The following is a 22163-nucleotide window of genomic DNA, read 5'->3' as shown; positions in this document are numbered from 1 at the left end:
AACAGACTCTTGGTGGTATCCAGCTGAAATAATTTCAACCAATACCAAACCAAGCAAGTATGTGCCAAAGAAGCACATGGAGAATTAACAATGACTCTTTGTATGACGCCTACCAAATTATTTTGCTTCTATTAGTTACTTTTCGTCATAAATCAAAGAATAAGACAGGGATTCTGCAAATCAGCCTTACAAATATAGGTATTATTTTAAGTCCAAGCTCAGAGGAGTTACTAGAAATGCATCACTCTGGTAAAACTAAGGGAGAAACTTAACTGGGCCATAGACTCATGCATATGATTTTACCATGCAAAGCGAAGTATGGAACACACAGAAACACAAGGGAAAACCATCATCATCAATCCAGCAATAAAAATACCTACCCAGGTACTTTGGAAAATTACTGCCTCGTGCTGGATAATAAACCAAGACATGGAAAAGTAAAGCTAAAACCTGACTTCTAAGTCTTTAGGAGAGCTAGTTGTGAATATCATCAGGGTTACATCTCATGCCAAGTAACTCTAGATAATGATTAGGTAATTATGGGAATAGCCAATGTTTTCCACATTGGCAATTTAAACCATTTCATATTTCAGATTATTATCCCAATTTCTCTTCCTTTTGCCTGCATAGGCATAGTTTGAGATACAAAAACTTGTTTCTTCATTTAATTATGGCAAGAAAATACTGAACTCCTCTTTTTTCTCATAGAGATAAGACTTCATCTGTTTATGAAGTTCCTCTAATAACTGGAAATCCAATACGATGTTAGATTTTTTCCAACCCAATTATTTATATATTTGTTCCTTCATACTAATGGAAGCAGCTAGATATAGTCAAAAGGTCAGACTTTAAAGCCCAGTTAGCTTGGGTTTAATTCTAGCTTAGTTGTGAATTGTTTAAACTCTGACCCTATTTTCCCTTACCTACGATGTTGGAATATTTATGCCTACCTTGCAAGATTGTTATGAAGACTGAGTTATAAATTTTACATAAGACCCCTAGCATGCTTGCTGGAATGAAATAGTCACTCTGTAAATGGCAGTGATTATTATTCATTCATTCCACAAATATTTATTAAGGCTCTACTACATTCCAAGCACAGTAGTTGGTGCTAAGACTACAAAGATGAATAACATATGTGCTTTCTCTCAAGCAGTCTCACAAGCTAATGGGAGAGATAGACAATTAAAGGATAATAATAGCTGCTTCGTGCCATCATGCAAACAATTTGAACTAAGTAATAAAAATAAGCAATTCATGAAAAGTATTTATTTGGACATTCACTTGGAATATCAGTTCGATACAGCATAGTAGTTTAAGGACTTGGGCTTCGAAAGGAGGCACTACTGGTTTGAAAGCCTGTTTTTAAACTAGTTGTGTGATTCTGTACAAGTCACTTAATCTACCCATACAATGAATATAATCTCTATCTTTACATAAATCAAGGTTCAGACAAGAAAATAGAACCCATGACAGGCAGTTCAATAGAGGATTTAATTATGGGAAACTAGTTCTAAAGGCATCGGAAGAGTTAAAAAGCCAAACTGGGCAGACGGTGGGCAACCCAGAGATTTATGTCAGTGGCAAGTCTCTCTCACTCCTGAGAATGTATCAGAAAGGGAAAAGGGCTGAGTTGCAGGAGCTCGAGCCCTTAAGGACACACAGCCACTGCCAGAGGCACCACTTAATGCATGGAGCTGGAGAAATGGCTTTTCCCCTCTACAACCCGTCTCACAGCAATATCTCCCATTGACAACCTAACTGGAAATCAGATGCAAGGGAAACTGGAAATTTTAATTTTCTGAAGTCAGTCCCATGGAGGACAGAAAGGATCAGAGGGCCCAATACAAGTGACCACGACAACAAAAATCAGTTGAAATAAAATTAAATAAGATAATACATAAGAAGATAATACATAAGAAGTGTGTAATATGATGCTAGCACACAATCAACATTCAGTGAAGGGTACCTCTTGATGTTATTGATATTATGCCTTCAATCCCTAATGCTCTTTTTATTCTCAGTAATAGAAGATTCAGGAGATTTAACTAGTTTGCATAATTGGGCAGCTCTTGACATTACATATGAAGAGCCTGCAATCTCTATGTGATACCAAATGAGATTTTGTCATCAAATCAACTGATCTTTAACTGGTCAGGTATATTAACCAACAACTTTCGCATCAGGTAAAACACAGCCATTGTCACCAAATCTTCACTTACCAAGGTATATCTAGCTTTCTTATTTAAGTTATATGTGGGGAAAATGTCCAAAGAAATTCGAGACACATAGTCTCAATTACCACTAAGTGCTTTGTTAAAATGCTTCAACAAGCAGAGTAAAAACAGTACATTAAAATCAGAAGGAAAACTTTTCCATGTTAGAAGGAGAAAAAAGGAAAAGGCTAATATTATTATTCCTCATTCTTATTATTTCCTTCTATATAGATGGAATTCCATGAGCATGACATGTCCTTCCTCTCCATACCCTCACTCACCCCATGTGGAGAAGGCTGACGTGGGGAGGTTGATCTATTTGGAGGTTAACTGTAAGAAAGCCTGCTTGCCAGCAGAAATAAGCCACATTCCCTCACGTCAGCTTGTCAGTGCTAGAAGTGATGTTTTGGAATCTGTGTGTCATATGTGTCTCTTATTTTTTAATTGATTCACAGTTAGGATCGGGGTGGGGGCACTGGTACTTATTGGTATTTATTGATTGGACACTCTCAAAGACTCCAACATACAAGAAAAGCATGTAGAAGCAGATTGTCCTAAAGGGCTATGACCAGATTAGAAAAACACAAACCCTAATATATTACATACAATGTGACACCATTTTTGTAAAACTATATATAACTGGAGATAATAATAAAACATATACACATTATATACTACTTGCTGTAGTCCAGACACAGTTTTAGAAGCTTTAGAGTTGCCAATTCATTTAGTTATCATAAAACCTTATGACAACATTTCTCCAAAGAAGATATACAGATTGCCAACAAACACGTGAAAGAATGCTCAACATCATTAATCATTAGAGAAATGCAAATCAAAACTACAATGAGATATCATCTCACACCGGTCAGAATGGCCATCATCAAAAAATCTACAAACAATAAATGCTGGAGAGTGTGTGGAAAAAAAGGGAACCCTCCTGCACTCTTGGTGGGAAAGTAAGTTGATACAGCCACTATGGAGAACAGTATGGAGGTTCCTCAAAAAACTAAAAATAGAACTACCATATGACCCAGCCAATCCCACTACTGGGCATATACCCTGAGAAAACCATAATTCAAAAAGAGTCATGTATCAAACTGTTCATTGCAGCTCTATTTACAATAGCCAGGAGATGGAAGCAACCTAAGTGTCCATCAACAGATGAATCTATAAAGAAGATGTGGCACATATATACAATGGAATATTACTCAGCCATAAAAAGAAACGAAATTGAGTTATTTGTAGTGAGATGGATGGACCTAGAGTCTGTCATACAGAGTGAAGTAAGTCAGAAAGAGAAAAACAAATACTATATGTTAACACATATATATGGAATCTAAAAAAAAAATGGTCATGAAGAACCTAGGGGCAAGACGGGAATAAAGACGCAGACCTACTAGAGAATGGACTTGAGGACACGGGGAGGGGGAAGGGTAAGCTGGGACAAAGTGAGAGAGTGGCATGGACATATATACACTACCAAACATAAAATAGATAGCTAGTGGGAAGCAGCTGCATAGCACAGGGAGATCAGCTTGGTGCTTTGTGACCACCTAGAGGGGTGGGAGAGGTAGGGTGGGAGGGAGGGAGACACAAGAGAGAAGAGATATGGGGACATATGTATATGTATAGTTGATTAACTTTGTTATAAAGCAGAAACTAACATACCATTGTGGGGCAATTGTACTCCAATAAAGATGTTAAAAAATACATAAACAAAATAAAATAAAATAAAATAAAGAGAATGAATGGTAAAAAAAGAAACCTTATGACCTAAATAATATTATCCCAACTTTGAAGATGTGGACTTTAAAGCACAGAGAGGTCAAGTAATTTGTGCAAGGTCACACAGCTTGTAAGTGTCAGAGCCAGGGTTCAGATGCAGGCAGTCTGGCCCTAGAGACTATTATCCACTACCCTAAACTGCCTCTCCACTGGTGTGGTGTGTTTGTTCACTGTTGTATTCACTTAGATAAAATATTGAAGGACCAAAACTAGAATCTTAATAGTGGTTACCTCTGGGTAGGATTATGATTGATTTTTTCTTGTCTTTCCATTGGAAAGTTATGTACTGTTTTCCACAAGGATCATTATATATTTTTTCAATTACAAACATATAGGGGAAAAGAACAAGCATCATTGGAACTGATTCTTTAAAAACGTAATAAGAAGGTAGCACATTTCTAATCTATGTTAATGCTGTGTTCTTAACAACTTTCTTAACTGTTTTTTTTTCCTTGGTTCTCTAATTATTTTGCTTTCACTAAGAACCTTTGTCAATCTCCTCTTTCTTTCCCTTCTCTTTGATTATTTGGACTTTAATTTAGCAAAACAGCCTGAGGCATCTGTAACTTTCCTGACCAGAGCCACTGACTGTTAGAGCCAGGAAGCATCCAGAGTTGCTACTCAGAACTTCCCAACTGGCTCCATGTGCTTCCAGCCATAAGGGTATCAATTCTCATTTCTACTTTGGTCTTAGTAAATAAAACACTTGTTTAAATTATATAAAGGGAACAGTTTGGAGCTCTGAATAAATATCAGGCGAGATGCTCAGGTCTAGCATTAATCAGATGAGTGAGTGCAGGACCAGCCTCTCCTCTGTTTACCACTCAGCTGGGTACCATTTGGCAGCATGTTGGTTTCGAATATTAGACAATTTTAAACTATCTTTATTTGTGGTCATACACTGTTTTATTTATACCTCTAATAGACCATTGGATAAAGACAGAAAGCATGAAAAGCACTGATGTTAAAATCTAAGCTAATGAGGAGCATAAAGAAAATAATGTTATAAATGTCCCTCAAGAGTACCTTCATCTGATCAGTAAGTTTCATTCCTCTATTTAAAAGTTTGTTGGCCCCATGGCATGTAGGATCTTAGTTCCCCAAACAGGGATCAAACCCATGACCCCTACATTGAGAGTGTGAAGTCTTAACCCCTGGACCGCCAGGGAAGTCCCTAAAATCTGCCTGTGTAAGGCTGTTAGAATAAATGACACCATCTTGAGCCCTCAGAGTTTCTTCTCTCTTTCCACTGACCCTACCCAGGACTGTACTGTGCAATAAACCACTTCTCTGTCGTCAAGGGATTTGTAGTTAATAGATATTGTTTAATAATCATTAGGACCAGGTGTCCTCTATGCTCTGTTAGTCCCCCCTCCAAAAGGATGAGAACCTTCGCTGACGTATTCTCCAGCACCCATGAGACTAGTTACCCATTCACAAATCTTTTTTTTTTTAATAAATTTATTTATTTTTGTCTGCATTGGGGCTTCATTGCTGTGTGGGGACTTTCTCTAGTTGCGGTGAGTGGGGGCTACTCTTCACTGCGGTGCACAGGCTTCTCACTGCAGTGGCTTCTCTTGTTGTGGAGCATGGGCTCTAGGCACATGGGCTTCAGTAGTTGTGGCGCGTGGGCTCAGTAGCTGTGGCGCACAGGTTCTAGAGTGCAGGCTCAGTAGTTATGGCGCACGGGCTTAGTTGGTTCACAGCATGTGGGATCTTCCTGGACCAGGTATTGAACCTGTGTCCCTTGCATTGGCAGGCGGATTCTTAACCATGGTGCCACCAGGGAAGTCCCCCCATTCACAAATCTTGACTTAGGAATGTACATCCTTTTTCCAAGCACTCACCCCATTCCCTAGGTTAACTATAAAACTGCCCCAAAGGCTCCTCGGTGGTGCAGAGTGCAGATGTGAATGCTTCGGGATTGTTGTCGCCTGATCCCAATAGATCCTGCCTTGTAAGTTGCCCTATAATAAATGGATCCATTGATTATATGGAGCTGTCTGCCTTGTTTTTCGGTCTCAAGATGCCTTCTCAGTTCAGTGAGCACTTTTCATCCCCTCCATCCTCCAACAGCATAGTATCTCATTTTATGTTTCCATTGTATCAAAACCAATTCTTGGAAAGAAAGAATAAAATGAAGAATGGCATCTAAATGCTCTTTTTTCATCTAGTTAGAAATATCTGCAAATAATGACATAAAACCTATTATCTTATTTCTTCAGATCTAAAGAAAATACAAACAGTATAATACTAACTTTATTGAATTTTAAGATTTTTTAAACTCCAAACATATTTAAACCCCCAAGTATAAAACTTCCAAACATTATATCAGCTTTTTTCTTATTTTAACACTTTAACACATATAATAATTAAACACCAATCTACATTTTAATGTATGACTCTCTGAAGCCAAATACAACAGAATGTCACCTTTGAATTTATTTTTTAACAGGTCAGGCTTTTTTCTCAATATTAATTTAAAATAAGGAGTGTATATCACATTATAAATAACATGATATATATGACAAACATTTGCCTTCCTACTTAATACTACCAAATATCATAAAGTTTATAATTTGTTTACAAACATATTGATCTAAAATAAAACATTTTAGGTAGAATCATCTATTTTTAAATAAACTTTTTTTAATTTATAAAACTTTTCAAAAGAGATTAAGATAGCAGAGTAAGTGGACACTGGTCTCACCTCCCATCACAGGCACAAAACAACAACTACATACAGAGCAACTCTCACTGAAATTGACCTAGGGACTAACAGGACTGCTAAAACACCTACACACACTGTGAGAAACTCACACACACGTGTGCACCCACGTGACCTACACCTGTCATCTCCAGAGAGTCAAATTGCCCTTGTCACCTTTTTTCTCCTTAATCAATATGAGAGATGACAGGCTAAATCAAAGACTAACTTCTGTGAAAACATATTTTTCAGCCCCTTTTTTCTCTTCTCCCTTTCCCCTAACTCTTTATATATGTTCCTTGACTGCCTCATTTTGCTACTTTCCAGTGTAACACCTGCTTACCTAAGACACCATTCTGATTAGGAAGTAGCTTATCCTTTTCCTCTTTCCCAGAGGGGGGAAAAATGCATATGTTTGTAAAATGCAGGAGAAAGATTTCACCTTGGTTATCTCATGCGTGGGAGAAATGTCGATAATGGACATTTCCATTGGCAGGGACATGGGATAGAATAGCACAAAATTTTGCAATACCTTTCAACTCACATCCATTACCTGGCCACTTACTCTGTCTACACATAGGCAACTTCATACAGATAAGGTGTGAGAACTGACAGAAGAGAAAAAGCAAAGGGATAAATAATATGAGTCAAACTTTTTTCTTTTGCCAGCTGAGTAAATCTGATAAAAGGATCGCTGAGCAGTGAAAACTGGCATTTCCATAACTGAATTTATGTATCTTCAAAAATCAGATAAATCTCACTTACTGAGTGACTATTTGTATGTAGCATTAATGTTAGGGGTTAAACAGTTCCATGTGCTGCCTTTCAGAGCCCCTAGAATGAGAGAGCTGCACAGTTTTAGCATTATAGGAAGCCTGAGAGAAGATGTAGTCCAAGGAATACCTTCCTCCCCTTACCCACCATACCATAAACCCACAGTGTACCCCATACTTGGCCTCACAGAGGTATGAATTATAGTGCTTCACCTGACTCACTTTCCACAGTGTTTTATGTCTTGGTTCTACTCTTTTCTAGTTGCTATGAAACTAAGCTAGTTAATACATTCATACTGATATATTACCACCTTTTAATTTTGAATTTAATATGCTCCTCCCAGGCAGATTCATATTTTAATAGGGGCCCTTTGTTAAGTTTTTTAATTAAAAGGACTAGCTCACATGTTAGGAATTTTAGTACACAAGAAACCAAAGAGGCAAATACATTTGGTTTGGAAAATGTTTTAAGATCCTTCCCACTATACAGTAACTTATCTGAATGAATGCTGCAGAAAATTATATGCCTAAGAGAAAGACAAGAGAAAATGAACAGATTAGTTCAAGTCCTACTCAATGCAAAATTAACAATGCATTTGACTCAAGTTATATACAAATAAGGATTTTCTTTTTTAAAGGAAAGGTAACAGTTTGAGCTTTTAGATTTAGAGTGAGTCTTCTTGTATACTGAATTCAGACGTTAGTAAACCCTATTCCTTATTTCTTTAATAACTAACTGCAATACCACTTCCCCCTTTGCTTGGTAAAATCAGTGTTGAGAATAAAGATTCTTTCTTCAAAATCCCTAGCTCATATGTGCAGAACAATTTTCCTAATCCATATTCATATAAACACAGAGTAATCACTCCATGGGAGACAGTGAGTAAATGAGCTAAATGGTTCTTCTCATTACCCCAAAAAGTTATTGTAAAAACATTAACGGCACATTCAAAGAAGCAGGTTACTTTTTTTTTTTTTTTTTTTTTTTTTGCGGTACGCGGGCCTCTCACTGTTGTGGCCTCTCCCGTTGCGGAGCACAGGCTCCGGACGCGCAGGCTCAGCGGTCATGGCTCACGGGTCTAGCCACTGCGCGGCATGTGGAATCTTCCCGGATCGAGAGCACGAACCCGTATCTCCTCCATCGGCAGGCGGACTCTCAACCACTGCGCCACCAGGGAAGCCAAGCCCTCAGGTTAATTCTTAACCTTCAGTTATTTGAAGCTGTTTTGGTTTTGATCTGTTTTGGTTCTGTGTTTGGTCTTGTTAAGTACAACCATAGAATTTTCTGGGAACGTGACCTTTCATGGTCCAAATTCAATTCATTCTTCACCTAAATCTCAGAAAATCCAGGCTAAATGTCTGTTGAAAGTAGCATATTCATATGGAATCTACCTCCTCCTTGCAGTAGGAAAACTAAATTATTACAATTTGGTGGACCAATGCTTATGACGTAAACATAGTGATCTAGAGAGACTGAGAACAGTCCAGCCTTTTCTAAAATTTTAGAACCAGAGAAGCAGTAACATCTATTTGCAAGCAGGACCAGGACATCTTTTTTTCCGTTGAGCACAGACAATAAAGAACTCTGCTCATTCCTTTTAGGTAAATAGCTAATCCTGAAAAGGTCAGGATCATTATCACTTGTGAGAATGGATTCATAGTATCCTGTTAAAAATTATAATTGATTTTAAATTAGTTTTCACTATATCATCCTAGAAGTCAAGTAAGCAAGACTGAATGAACAATATAAAGCTAAGATGTATTTTTCTATTCCAAGTCATGAAAGATAATCACAAATTATGCTTTCTTAAGTAAATGAACTGATAAGAGAATTAAACCTGAGGTCAGGCACAATGTCAATTTACCAAACACCAAACCTGTCAAATTTACTAAAACTTTTTATAAGGAATATTGTTTTTAAATATACTTTCATTAAATACATTTTAAGGAATGTTCAGTTTGTCGAAAGCTGAGTCCTAGGCTTATTTGGTGATTTTATGACTATTTTCTAATAAATTTTCTAATAAATATTAATATAAATATATTAAGAATAAGTTCTGGACTTCCCTGGTGGTGCAGTGGTTGAGAGTCCGCCTGCCGATGCAGAAGACACGGGTTCGTGCCCCGGTCCTGGAAGATCCCACATGCCACGAAGTGGCTGGGCCTGTGAGCCATGGCTGCTGAGCCTGCGTGTCCAGAGCCTGTGCTCCACAACGGGAGAGGCCACAACAGTGAGAGGCCCATGTACCGCAAAAAAAAAATATTAAAGTTTAGAACAAAAACCACAAACAAAAAAATAAGGGCTATTAATAGCAAACAAGAATCTGAGAAAAACTGAAACACATATGACATCACACTAAAATAACAAGGTGACTAAATGTGTCCAAGGCACTCTGCTAAGAGGCATTGGGTAATGAGAAGTTAGCAATCAGTGGCCCTCACTTTGAAGCACCTTAGAAGCCAATAGATAAGACATGTAGACAATCACATGACACAGTGAACTGTGCTCCATCCATAACATGAGAGGTACAAGCCCGGAGGTCACAGAGTTCAGGGTGTGGTGACAATGAAAAGCAAGTTGTTTTGTTTCATTTGTGCAGTTTCTCAAAGTGTGGTCTCTAGTTCACCTACAACATATTCCTGGGCCTCAGACCTAAAGAAAACTCTCACCCAGCTCAGGAGAGTTCAAAGTGTCTCCACAAACAACACACATTTGGTGTCTTGCACTTTCTAAAATGTCTTACAATACTTATTACTGGAGAATGTTAAAAGTTTTGGAAGGAACCGTGAATCAAGGGACTATTTGAAATGCACCAACACCAGGCTTTCTTATGTCCCCAAATAACTGAGATCAGACAAATGCCATAGAAGCCCACCAACATGTCGTTGGCCTTTGGGTCTTAGTTTGTACTGATTTGAACTTGGCCTTAGGAGCTTTTCTCCTGGGTTTCAAAGAAGTCTTGACAGTCTGTGACTTAAAATCTTGGGACAAAATCTGTAGGACAGATTGAGAGGGATTCAAGATGCCCTCAGATCCCTATATTGTTATGGAAATTGTCAGGTCTCCAATTGCCATCAGCCTCTTAGTTGCTTGCTGGGGTTTTTGTTTGATTTGGTTTTGTCTTGGTTTTAACAGTCCATATTTTATTTTTATTGTATTTTATTTCTGGTTTGCTTTGTTTTGTTTTTATTGTGGTAAGAACAATTGACATAAGATCTACCCTCTTAAATGTCTAAGGACACAATACAGTATTGTTAATATAAGCACAATGTTATACAACAGATCTCTAGAACTTATTCATCTTGTGTAACTGGAACTTTATACCTGTTGAACAGTAGCTCTCCATTTCCCCCTGCTCCCGGTCCCAGGAAACCACCATTCTGCTCTGTTTCTAGGAGTTAAACTATTTTAGGTGCCTCATATAAGTAGAATCATGCCTTATTTGTCCTTCTGTGACTGGCTGATTATTTCCTGTAGCATAAGGTCCTCCATTGCATGTGGAGCTACCAGACTAAAGCTCCTTAGGGCTTTAATGACAAACCCCTTAGAATTTTGTCTAATTGGTATCATCCACCCCTCCTGGCCTTTCCTCCCTTTCCATTTCAGGATAGTCTTTAAAGGGAAGGTTTGCTGTTTTATTTCAAAGATTGACTGCTTAGAATTGTACTTCACCAAGCGCTTCAGTCCAGACCTACATCGCCAAAACTGAATTTATCTCTGGAAATGCAAAGAGAGGAAAGATTAGGAGGGGTGCATGGTAGCAACTAGATAAAATTCCAAGCCTTATGGGTCTTTAGTCTGGTGGCTCCATTTCCGTAGTGTCAGTAAGATCTCAACTAATCCTATTCTATTTTCCCAGTAACTAGATCATTACCCTATATCTCTCCCTTCATCTGATTTCAGTTAGGTCATCTGATTTCAGTTAGGTCATCTGACTGAGGGAATCTCTAAATTGAACATTTTGAGTCTTCCTATTAAGGGTGCTCTTATGGCTGAGTGTGTGTCCAAAAACATCACTCACTGTCAATGAGCCCTTCATGGCTGCCCACAGGTAAACACTCCTTTTTGTCTGTCATCTGCTGTTTACACTTAACACTTTGTTGTGGTGGGCCTCTGAAACTCACCGTATATTTTCAGAATACATAGATGTTGGCTTTTCCACCCACAGCCAAAAGTCTAGTGCAACAAATAGCTTCAATCCATTTATGCTGAAACACATTAAAATAAAAATACTCTTTCCCTGTTCCTGTACTGTTTGGTTGGCTCATTGGTTGGTTGACTGTTTCCATGGGAGTGGGGATGGGAGGAGTATGAGTGGATGTAGGTAAAAATATCTCAGTGAACTTGGCAATTTTGTCAACCAATCAATTTACACTTAGAGGGAAACCACTAACCTTTAAAGGAATTTTTGGCATACGTTATTAAACTTTTTTAACAGTGAATATAAAATAGCTAGATTTCAACCTTAACCATATGCCACTTCTCTGAGCAGTGTTACAACTTAATCACAGGGTATCACCCTTAAATTATTATCAGATGTGCTTAAATAATCAAATCTAAACCAGAGTTCTTTTGACTATACACATTATCACTTCAAACTCATCTCTATAATTATATCCAACCACAGTAGTCACAATAGCAACAAAAAAATGACTATTTGGAACCAGTTAATTTCTATCACATATCAACTTAGCTTGGAAGTTACTTAGCTTTAGATCAAATTAAAATAAAATTCAAATACAAACAACAAAAGTAATATTATTTGTGAAGTGTTCCTGAGTATAAAACAGAACAAAAAATGTAAATATGGTTTCAAAGAGCTAATAATCTGCTGAACCAAGATAGACGGTAATATTGTACAGAGGGGAAAAAAGTTAGTCCTAAGGCTTCTACAACATGGACAATTCTACAGCTTCTTTCTGTACTCACTGGGTGGTCTTAGGAAAAAACAAACAACAAAAATAATATCAAAGCTGGGTGGCTTTGATATGAAATAATACATGATTGCTCTGATGGATCTTTTATGTTCTTTTTGTTCTCCCTTTTCATTTAGCTCATATTTGAAAATCTCCTGTGAACAACTTGGCTCTTTCCCAGAGGTTTGCGTCAATCCCAGCTTCCAATGCTGTCAGACCTGGAGGTGGGCAGGATGCAGGACCCAGGGGCTGCAGGACTGTGTGACATCCATCCAGGCATCTAAGGGACAGCGCTGACAAGTCAGTAGAGAGGAGTAGGCCAGGCTACTGGTCATTCTCAGTGGGTCATTCTGCCATTTTGTAAGCAGCCCTTTGCAGGAAGCAGCTCTTTGCAGGAGGCCCTTTTTGTTGTCACTTTAGCAAAGCTGTATTTTAACTTAACCTCTATACCAGGTGCCTCCACGCTTCACCAATCTCCCACCCAATCACACCTCTGAAATCTTTTTTTTTTTTTTTTTTTTTTTTTTTTTGCGGTACGCAGGCCCCTCACTGTTGTGGCCTCTCCCGTTGTGGAGCACAGGCTCCGGACGCGCAGACTCAACGGCCATGGCTCACGGTCCCAGCTGCTCCACGGCATGTGGGATCTTCCCGGACCGGGGCACGAACCCGTGTCCCCTGCATCGGCAGGCGGACTCTCAACAACTGCGCCACCAGGGAAGCCCCCTTCTCAAATCTTTTGATCACACCATGCCTTGTCTAACTTGTTGATTTTTTTCTTAGATTGAAGAAGTAGGAATGAAGAATAAATAATTAATGGAGGACTAGAGCTTTTCTCCAGCTTCCCCTTCAGTAACCCTGTGAGCTGACTGCATGAACAAGACAGCATCTAAAGAAAGATCACAAGAAGTCAACAAGCCTGCACACTACGGAAGATGGTAAAGAATCTGACCCCCTAATTCAGTGATTAACTGAGATTTTTTTTTTCCTCTTTTTTCTCTTTAAAAGCTTTCATGGCCAAGCAGAATCTTCGAAGCTGGTTCTGGGACACAAGTCCACCTTCTCCCCAGGTTGCTGGCCTTCTGAATAAAGCAAGCTTTCCTTTTCTCACCAACACTTGTCTCTCATTTATTGGCTTTCAACCTTCAAACAGCTGAACCTGAGTTTGGTAACAGTTTGACAATGAAAATAGAGACTCCAATTTCCCAAAGTTCCCTCCCCTCCAAGTCCAATCTTAGCGATAGTAATTAATTCCTTAATTTCTGCATAACTGTACCAGGTGTGGCAGTTTTGTTGTGTGACACGTGGAGGTTAGACTCTGCTCCTTGCCACTTTCTAACATGATTTTGAAAAAGTTATGTAATCTCTCTAAACATTCAAATGCTCATCTATAAAAGCTAACCTTTCCTACTTCACAGGGTTGTTTAAAGATTAAGTGAGGTATTGTACAAACATGTTCTAACACAATGCCTGACACAAAGCAGTTTCTGAAAAACACACATTTCTAATGTCTGCTTCCCTCATCCCCATAAGACTAACCTCTCTACTAACTCACGATCCCATTGCCTCCCAGTTCTCTGGGGACACTATACCAACAATTATCTTTTCCCTCTCCCGTCTTACCAAACTCTCCTACCCTGCTGAAAAGTCAATAAACATTTATTGAATATGTAGTTAGTAAGTGCCAGGCCTTTTTTTACCTGTTATCTTAACCTAACGCTAACCTTTCCTGAAGTTATTGGTCTGTCTTTCTTCTTGCCTTTATGATCAAAAGTCTGCCATGAGGCTACAGTAGGGAAATCTATATAAAGGAGGTTGTCAGAGGGAGTATGAATTTCTAGATATTGTGCTCAAAATTTAAATTGCATGTTCAAATCCACATTTTCCAGAAAAACAGAGCTCATTTTCCCCATCAGAGTCTTAAAAGGATGCTTGATTCTCAATATGTTAAGATCCAGTGATCTAGATCAGTAACATTTCAGGACTGTAACGCTATGCCATTATACTATGTCTGTCCATACCAAGCACTGAATGCACCCCAGTTATAGTCAGCAGTGAACTTTCACTGGCTGACCTCAAATTTCTATTTTTTAGTCTTCATCCTATGTTATTTATCTGCATAGTGGGACATTCATACCAAGATTTTCCTTCTTGGACTTTCTCTTTCATTGATTTCTGACATCACTTTTTTCTCCCAATAAGTCATATTTGAGCACTCCCATCTCTTCCTCTGGCCCCTACTCCTCAAAATGACTCATAACTTTTGATGTTTCCTAAGATGTACTTTGTCTTACTTTACTCTTGTTGTACATGCTCTCCTTGGATTATATAATCCATGTCTAAGATTTTCTATATCCAGATTGGACCTATTCTGGTATCCAAATCCATATGTCTAAGTGATTAAAAAATAAATTGCATAAATGACCCAAAGAAACACTTAAATTTTTTTAAACTTCACTAGTAATTTTTAAAAATTAAGTTAATATAATCTGAAAAAGAATAGATATATGTATATGTATAACTAAATCACTTTGCTGTACACCTAAAACTAACACAACATTGTAAATCAACTATACTCTACTATAAAATAAAAAAATTTTTACATTAATATAAAGATACTACTTCCTTTTTCTTATGATTTGTGGGTACTTTTTTTCTAAACAATATCCTGTGTTAGCAAACTTAAGAATAAAGTGTATCCTAGTGCACTGCTAATGGACTGTAAATTATTATTAGCTTTCTAGAGGGCAATTTGACTATATAGATTGGAAGTCCTTAAAATATGCATACACACTTCTGCTTTTATAGTATGAAGTTATACTGAAGGGCCCTCCCACTAAAAGACAACTAGAACCTGGACAAATTAAGACAAACATCTTTAAGGCATGGCTAAGCTCACAAGAAAGAAAGGAAATCTGAGTGTGATGGGGGAGGCAATGAAATGAAATCTGAGCAGAGAGCCATGAGTAAACAGTAAGTGAAAGAAAGTCTCTCTGGGAACAAATAATAATAGGAGTCCTGAGATCTTGAAGTCCTAAGTTTTGGGTCTGTCTCAAGGTTGGAGACTAATGTGAGTCTCCTGTATTACCTTGACCCTCCTTGGAGCTTAAGTGATCTCAGATGTCAGCAAATTCTGGACAGTGGCAAATAAACCACATCCTCTCTAAGAGAAAATCCCCAATGCGGGTCCTTAGGATTCCCACAGATTTAGTTGAAGAATATATGACCTTGGACTTCCCTGGTGGTGCAGTGGTTAAGAATCCACCTGCCAATGCAGGGGACACAGGTTTGAGCCCTGGTCCAGGAAGATTCCACAAGCCATGAAGCAACTAAACCCATGCACCACAACTACTGAGCCCACGTGCCGCAACTACTGAAGCCTGTGCACCTAGAGCCCATGCTCCACAACAATGAGAAGCCACTGCAATGAGAAGCCTGCGCACTGCAACAAGAGTAGCCTCCGCTCACTGCAGCTAGAGAAAGCCTGTGTGCAGCAATGAAGACCCAATGCCGCCAAAAATAAAGTAATTAATTTAAAAAAAGAATTAAAAAAAGAACATATGATCTTATAAACACAAATCAAGCCACAGCCACTGAGAGTCATCAGAAACAAAATACAGACCAAATTTCCAAGGAAAATATGGTGAGATAATCAGATAAACAATATTGACTGACCATCTATGAAATGATTAAAAACAAAACAAATGCACTGTTTTTAAATCAACCTAAAATGACTATTAAAAATGACCAAGAAGTATTTAAAACTAAAACAACTTAATCTTTGATATTAAAAACACACGGAATGGCTTCCCTGGTGGTGCAATGTTTAGGAATCCGCCTGCCAATGCAGGGGACACGGGTTCGAGCCCTGGTCCGGGAAGATCCCACATGCCACGGTGCAACTAAGCCCGTGTGCCACAGCTGCTGAGCCTGCGCTCTAGAGCCTGTGATCCACAACTACTGAAGCCCGTGTTCCTAGAGCCTGTGCTCCCCAACAAGAGAAGCCACCGCAATGAGAAGCCCGCACACCACAGTGAAGAGTAGCTCCCGCTCACAGCAACTAGAGAAAGCCCGCCTGCAGTGAGAGACCAACATAGCCAAAAATAAATAAATAAAATAAATAAATTTAAAAAAACACACACACGGAATGGGTATCAACATATCAGATACAGATGAAAGAGATAATTTGTGAATTGAAAAATCAATCTTAGGAAATTAATTACCCAGAGTTAGCATAAAAAGTACAAAATAATGAGGCTATATAATGCAGTCAATAAAAGACAAGATTAAGGAACTAGACTAAATTTGAATCCCAGCTCTACCACTAAATCCCTCTGTAGCCTTGGCTGTGTTACTATCCTCTCTGTACCTCAGTTTCATCATATATTTAAAAATAAGGATTTTGTAAGGATTAAATAATATATATATAAAATGCTTGGATCAAAGTCTGATAAACTAAGCACTATAGAATAAATGTCATTATTAATATGACAAAACTAAGACCAAACATATCTATTATATCAAGAAATACATGAACTTAACTTACTTATTAAAAGAAAGATTTTTTTTTAGATAACTCACAAAACAAATCCCCACTTTATGCTGTGTATAAAAGACACACTAAATACAAAGTTATTCAGAAAGACTAAAAGAATGGTCAATAATATCCAAAAAAGAAAAGAGAAAAAAAAAGAAATAACAGAAGTCATGATCATAATATCTGACAAGGTAAAATTCAGAGCAAAAGGCATTAAAATTCAGAGCAAAAAGCACATTAAAGGTACTAAAAAGAACAATACACAGTGAAGATGTGTTATGTATTTCTATGCACCCAGTGGGAGTACAGCAATTTCATAAAGCAGGAAATTCAGGAGATGCAAAGATAAATAGGCAGAGACATTCAGGGAGATAAATAAATAATACAACTTATTTCTCCCCCTAGTCCAAGGCATAGCAAAATGAAAAGCATAAGAAAGGATTCAGAAGACTTAAATAATGTTTTCAATAAAGGAGGTGATATGGATATATATTGAATTTTGTACCTGAATTAGAAAATACAGCGTTTTCCAAGTGCTTATGGAAGCTTTACTAAAATTAATCATATATTTGATCACAAAAAAATTTAATAAAGTCTAAAATATAAATAACACAGAAAATATTGTTTGACCACAAAACAATAAAAGAAACTCCTCTACTGTGAAAGACTTAAAAAAAAAGAAAGAAAATCATTGAGTTAGAGGAGAGAATTTAAAACAAACAAACAAACATTTTTGCAGAATTTCTAGAAAACAACTGTTATGGGTTGAATTATTTCCCCTCCTTCCAAATTTATAAGTTGAAGTTCTAATAGTACCTCAGAATGTAACCATATTTGGAAATGGGGTCACTGGAGTTGTAATTAGTTAAGACAAAGTCATACTGGAGTAGTTTGGTTCTTAACCCAATATAACTGGTGTCTTAATAAAATTTAAAAAAAAGGAAATTTGGAAACAGAGACATGTACACACAGACAACTCAAATGGAAATGAAGAGTGTGATAAGAGTGATGCTTCTACAAGCCAAGGAACACCAAAGATTTGCCAGCAAACGACGAGAAGGTGGGGAAAGATATAGCACAGCCCTCAGAAGGAACCAATCCTGTCAACATCTTGATCTCAGACTTCCAGCCTCCAGAAAAATGAGACAATAAATTTCTGTTGTTTAAGTCAGTTTGTGGTATTTTTTCCAGCAGGTTGAACACATCATTGCTAGTTTTTATTTAGTTGCCCAAATTCCAAACTAGACTACACTTAAGAATTTAGTACCCAATAGATGCTCCAAATATTACTGAATGAATAATTCAAGCATTAAAGGAGAGTAAATTAAATTCTCCTGACAGTCTCTTCTAACTCAGAGATTGTTGTTCATTTGTTTGTGTGCTTATTTTGTTTTGATTTTGGGGGAACATCAGGCCTTTCAAAAGCTCCTAATCCATATGTCTGAATTAACAGGATCTTAGAAGTCCTTAAAAATGCATCATTTTTCAAACTATTAAAACAGGATGGAAAGTATGTCTTTTATAAAGAGCATACAGTTGGGATTTCTTTTGTGGGTTACCTGAAATATCCTTCTTTTAGTAAGTAAGGTAAGCCCATGTACTTTTTTTTTTTTTTTTTTTTTTTTTTTTTTTTTGCGGTACACGGGCCTCTCACTGTTGTGGTCTCTCCCGTTGCGAGCACAGGCTCCAGACGCGCAGGCTCAGCGGCCATGGCTCACGGGCCCAGCTGCTCCACGGCATGTGGGATCTTCCCGGACCGGGACACGAACCTGTGTCTCCTGCATCGGCAGGCGGACTCTCAACCACTGCGCCACCAGAGAAGCCCCTAATTTGTATCATTTTGCATAGAAAATAATCTTACTTATATCTTCATGGTGGAGTGGAATAATAGAAGAATTATTTGACACCATGTAACATGGATTTAAAACACATTTCTGAAAATGTTTAGAACACTGATACCATCTTCACACCATGTTTGGCAATCCATTAATGAGATAGTTTTAAAACTATGTAGCAACATAAAAGATGCTTAGAGAAAAATCAGTCATAACCTGGAACTCTAACACAAAAACTGTAACTGTGGTCTATTTTCATATGTAAATACTGTATATATTAACAATTTTGTATCTTTTGTTTTATTTATCACTAGTTCATATCTTTCAATTTTTATTCCTTTTTAAAATTTTTATAATCAAAAATTAATTGTTAAGTTTGAAACCTATAAACAGGGAATGAACAATATTTTTTAATGTAAAAAAATAAAAATAAAAAGTAAAGCTTGTTAGGAAAGAATTCTAAATATCTTCCCAAGCCACAGAATACTTCTTGAAGGAATCAACATGCAATGTTAGACTTCATTTAATCACGCCAATCTTAAAATGACAGCAAAGAGATAAAAAGAATATGAATCCACAAAGACAAAGAGAATGAGAGAGAAAAGTTACAGGCAGAAGACAGCTACACATCTATGCAAGATGGAAAAAAAACTGAGGAGATATAATGACTTATGTTTCAGTCTCCATAAGGCTAAGAGAGCAATGTTAACAAGAAGCAATACTCCTCAGCAATAAAAGGGAAAATTATTGATATAGAAGGCAGATAAATCTCAAATTCATTGTGCTGAGTGGAAAAAAAAAAAAGCCAGGCAAAGAGTACATTCTGTACTATTCCATTCATAGAAAATTCTAGAAAATGCAAACAAATATACAAGAACAAAAAGCACATCAGTGGTTGCCCAGCGAGGGGGTAAAGGAATAGAGGAGAACGAAGGAGTGGAAGAAGGGATAAACTGCAAAAGTGCACAAGACAACTTTTTGGAAGACGGAAACATCTCTACATCTCGTTGTGGTGATGGTTTGCAGTGATGGTTTCAGGGGTGTATAAATTTGTGAAAACCAATCAAATTGTCCACTTTACATATGTTCAGTTTATTTTATTTCTATGGTACCTAAATAAAGATGTAAAACAACAATATAAAAATAAATAAAGGGATAGCTAAGGATCATCAGATACTTAAAGAAAGCTCCAATAAGAAATACAGAGACCAAAACAAACATTCAAAGGTAAACAAAAAGGAACTGAAGGAAATAGAGACCACAAAGGGACAAGAATTTAAAAGAGAGAGAGAGAGAGAGAGAGAGAGAGAGAAAGCTGTAAATAGTAACCTCGTAGATAAGAATGGATTTTACATCAATGAAACAAAACCGAGGTGCTATTCGAAAGGCAAGAGATCTTGAAAATTAAAAAAATATATGATTGTCAAAGTTGATTTTTAATTGGAAAAGTTAGTCTATCAAGTTTAGGATATTTCTAAGACGTTCAAAAAATTAAAGATATGGAAAACCAGTGAGAAAAAGATACATAAGATTAAATGAATAAATCTAATCCTCAAAAGACTTTTGGAGCAGCAGACGGGAGCAGCCAGGGCTGCCTAATGCTCTGTTTTGAAGAACAGCCAGCGGTGCAATGGAGCAGGCCAGGGACTGCTCACACCTGAAACGGACCACAGAACAGGCACATACCAGAGGTGGAAGTTCAAGTCACACGTAGAAGGACAACCTCACCAAGCGATCAAGAGTGTCCACTGTGCCCGCAGAGATCTCAGCAGCAGCAAGTACCCGTGGTAGATTTTAAGGCAAAATTGACATGGACATTCTTAGCTGAGACACCAAGAGGTTGGGTAAAGCTGTATTGGAATAGCCAGGCAGCTGACTGAAGCAAAAAAAAACCAATGCTCTGTCTACTCTTTGAAGATTCTGCCCCAGCTTGCCTTGTTTGTAGGAGAACCTGCGTCATACCTCTAACTGTAGCCTTCCCTTAGGTCTCAAGGATCCTGAAACCTTCCAGGGGACATTAGATTTGGTGGAACAGCAACCATGACTATGGAAAGAGCAGCAAGATGCTGCAGTGCATTAACTGTAGATTGAGATGTATCTTGCAAGATGGCCAAATCTTCATTGGCATCTTTAAGGCTTTTGACAAACATAAGAACTTGATCTTCTGTGATGGGTATGAGATCAAGGAGATCAGGTTAAAGAATCCAAAGCAGCCAGAACATGAAGGAAAGCAGGTTTGGGGTCTGGGGCTGACACATAGAGAACTTGGTTTCTGTGACTGTGGAGGGTACACCCCCAAATACACTGACATTGCTTGGGTACCACTTGCTGGAACTACAAGAGGCCCTGGGGTTGGCAAGGCAGCTGACTAAAGTGTACCAGCTAGTGTTCCAATTCCCCAAGCTCCTGCTGGATTAGCAGGTCCTGTCCGAGGGGTTGGGAGGCCATCCCAACAGGTAATGACTCCAGGGAAGAGGCACTGTAGCTGCTGCTGCAGTAGCTACTACTGCCAGCACTGCTGGAGCCCCAACTCAGGACTCACCAAGGCAGAGGACTCCACCCACACCTGTTGGTTCTGTATCTTTTTTTTTAATGTACCTTGCCCTTATATCTCAATCTGTTACTGAATGTTCATGGAATTAAGCCCCTAGAATTATTTGAATTTAGGTAGACACTTCAATGTCCCTAGCTTCATTCTTTGCATATAAACATATAGTTGATATTCTTAATCACTTCTTCTTAACAATTCCTTAATACAAACTTCTCTTTAATCCATGAAAATCCACTCTGGTACTTTACAAAGATAGCAAATTCAAGTTTCTGCTGTGTGTGACACACCATTAATTCCACCAAGATACTCTGTATCTACTACGTTAACATTCACTGATGTGTTAATGTAATAATGACCCATCTGCTTCTGCTGTCTATGAGGTACTTTCTATCTATAGGGATGGAAATTAATGACAGAGTCTCTCTGAACTGCCTGATGTCAGAGCTGGGAAAGGTGTGAAGGGTATATAAGATCTCAATTACTGGTTAGCAAGTCGGGGAGTAAATGCTCCAGTGGATGCAAGCTCGGTGTTTTTCACGAAGCTTCCTTGTTAACAAAGGTATTTTCTGATATTGCTGACACTGAGACATTAAAAGGTAAGGAATTTTTTGTTGCTGGGATAGTATTATTTATTTAGCATTAGAACAAATTTGGGATTAAATATATAGTTTATTTCGAAGAAGGGCTAAATGGATAATGTTCTATAATATTAATTTTCCAGATTGTTTCAAGAAGGAAATTGGGTAAGGGAAAATTTTGAAAATATTTGAAAATTGTTAAGGGACTACATCAATAAAAGTATGATCCTTGGAAATTATGTTCTAGAAAAGATTTTTTAAAAG

General features: G+C 37.8%; 2 pseudogenes across 2 annotated transcripts; both read left to right on the top strand.

Annotated features, from left to right (window-relative positions):
• The first annotated feature begins 20400 nt into the window (after positions 1 to 20400).
• On the top strand, positions 20401 to 20650 carry LOC307060474 (SNRPN upstream reading frame protein-like; annotated as a pseudogene). Its single transcript has one exon. The product of its transcript is annotated as an SNRPN upstream reading frame protein-like (transcript).
• Positions 20651 to 20824: 174 nt separating this feature from the next.
• On the top strand, positions 20825 to 21413 carry LOC307060473 (small nuclear ribonucleoprotein-associated protein N-like; annotated as a pseudogene). The gene has a single exon. The product of its transcript is annotated as a small nuclear ribonucleoprotein-associated protein N-like (transcript).
• The last annotated feature ends 750 nt before the right edge of the window (positions 21414 to 22163 follow it).

Source organism: Hyperoodon ampullatus (genome assembly GCF_949752795.1).
Source record: "Hyperoodon ampullatus genome assembly, chromosome: 11".
Taxonomy (NCBI): Eukaryota; Metazoa; Chordata; class Mammalia; order Artiodactyla; family Ziphiidae; genus Hyperoodon; species Hyperoodon ampullatus.
This window is presented reverse-complemented; position numbering and strand designations above follow the sequence as displayed.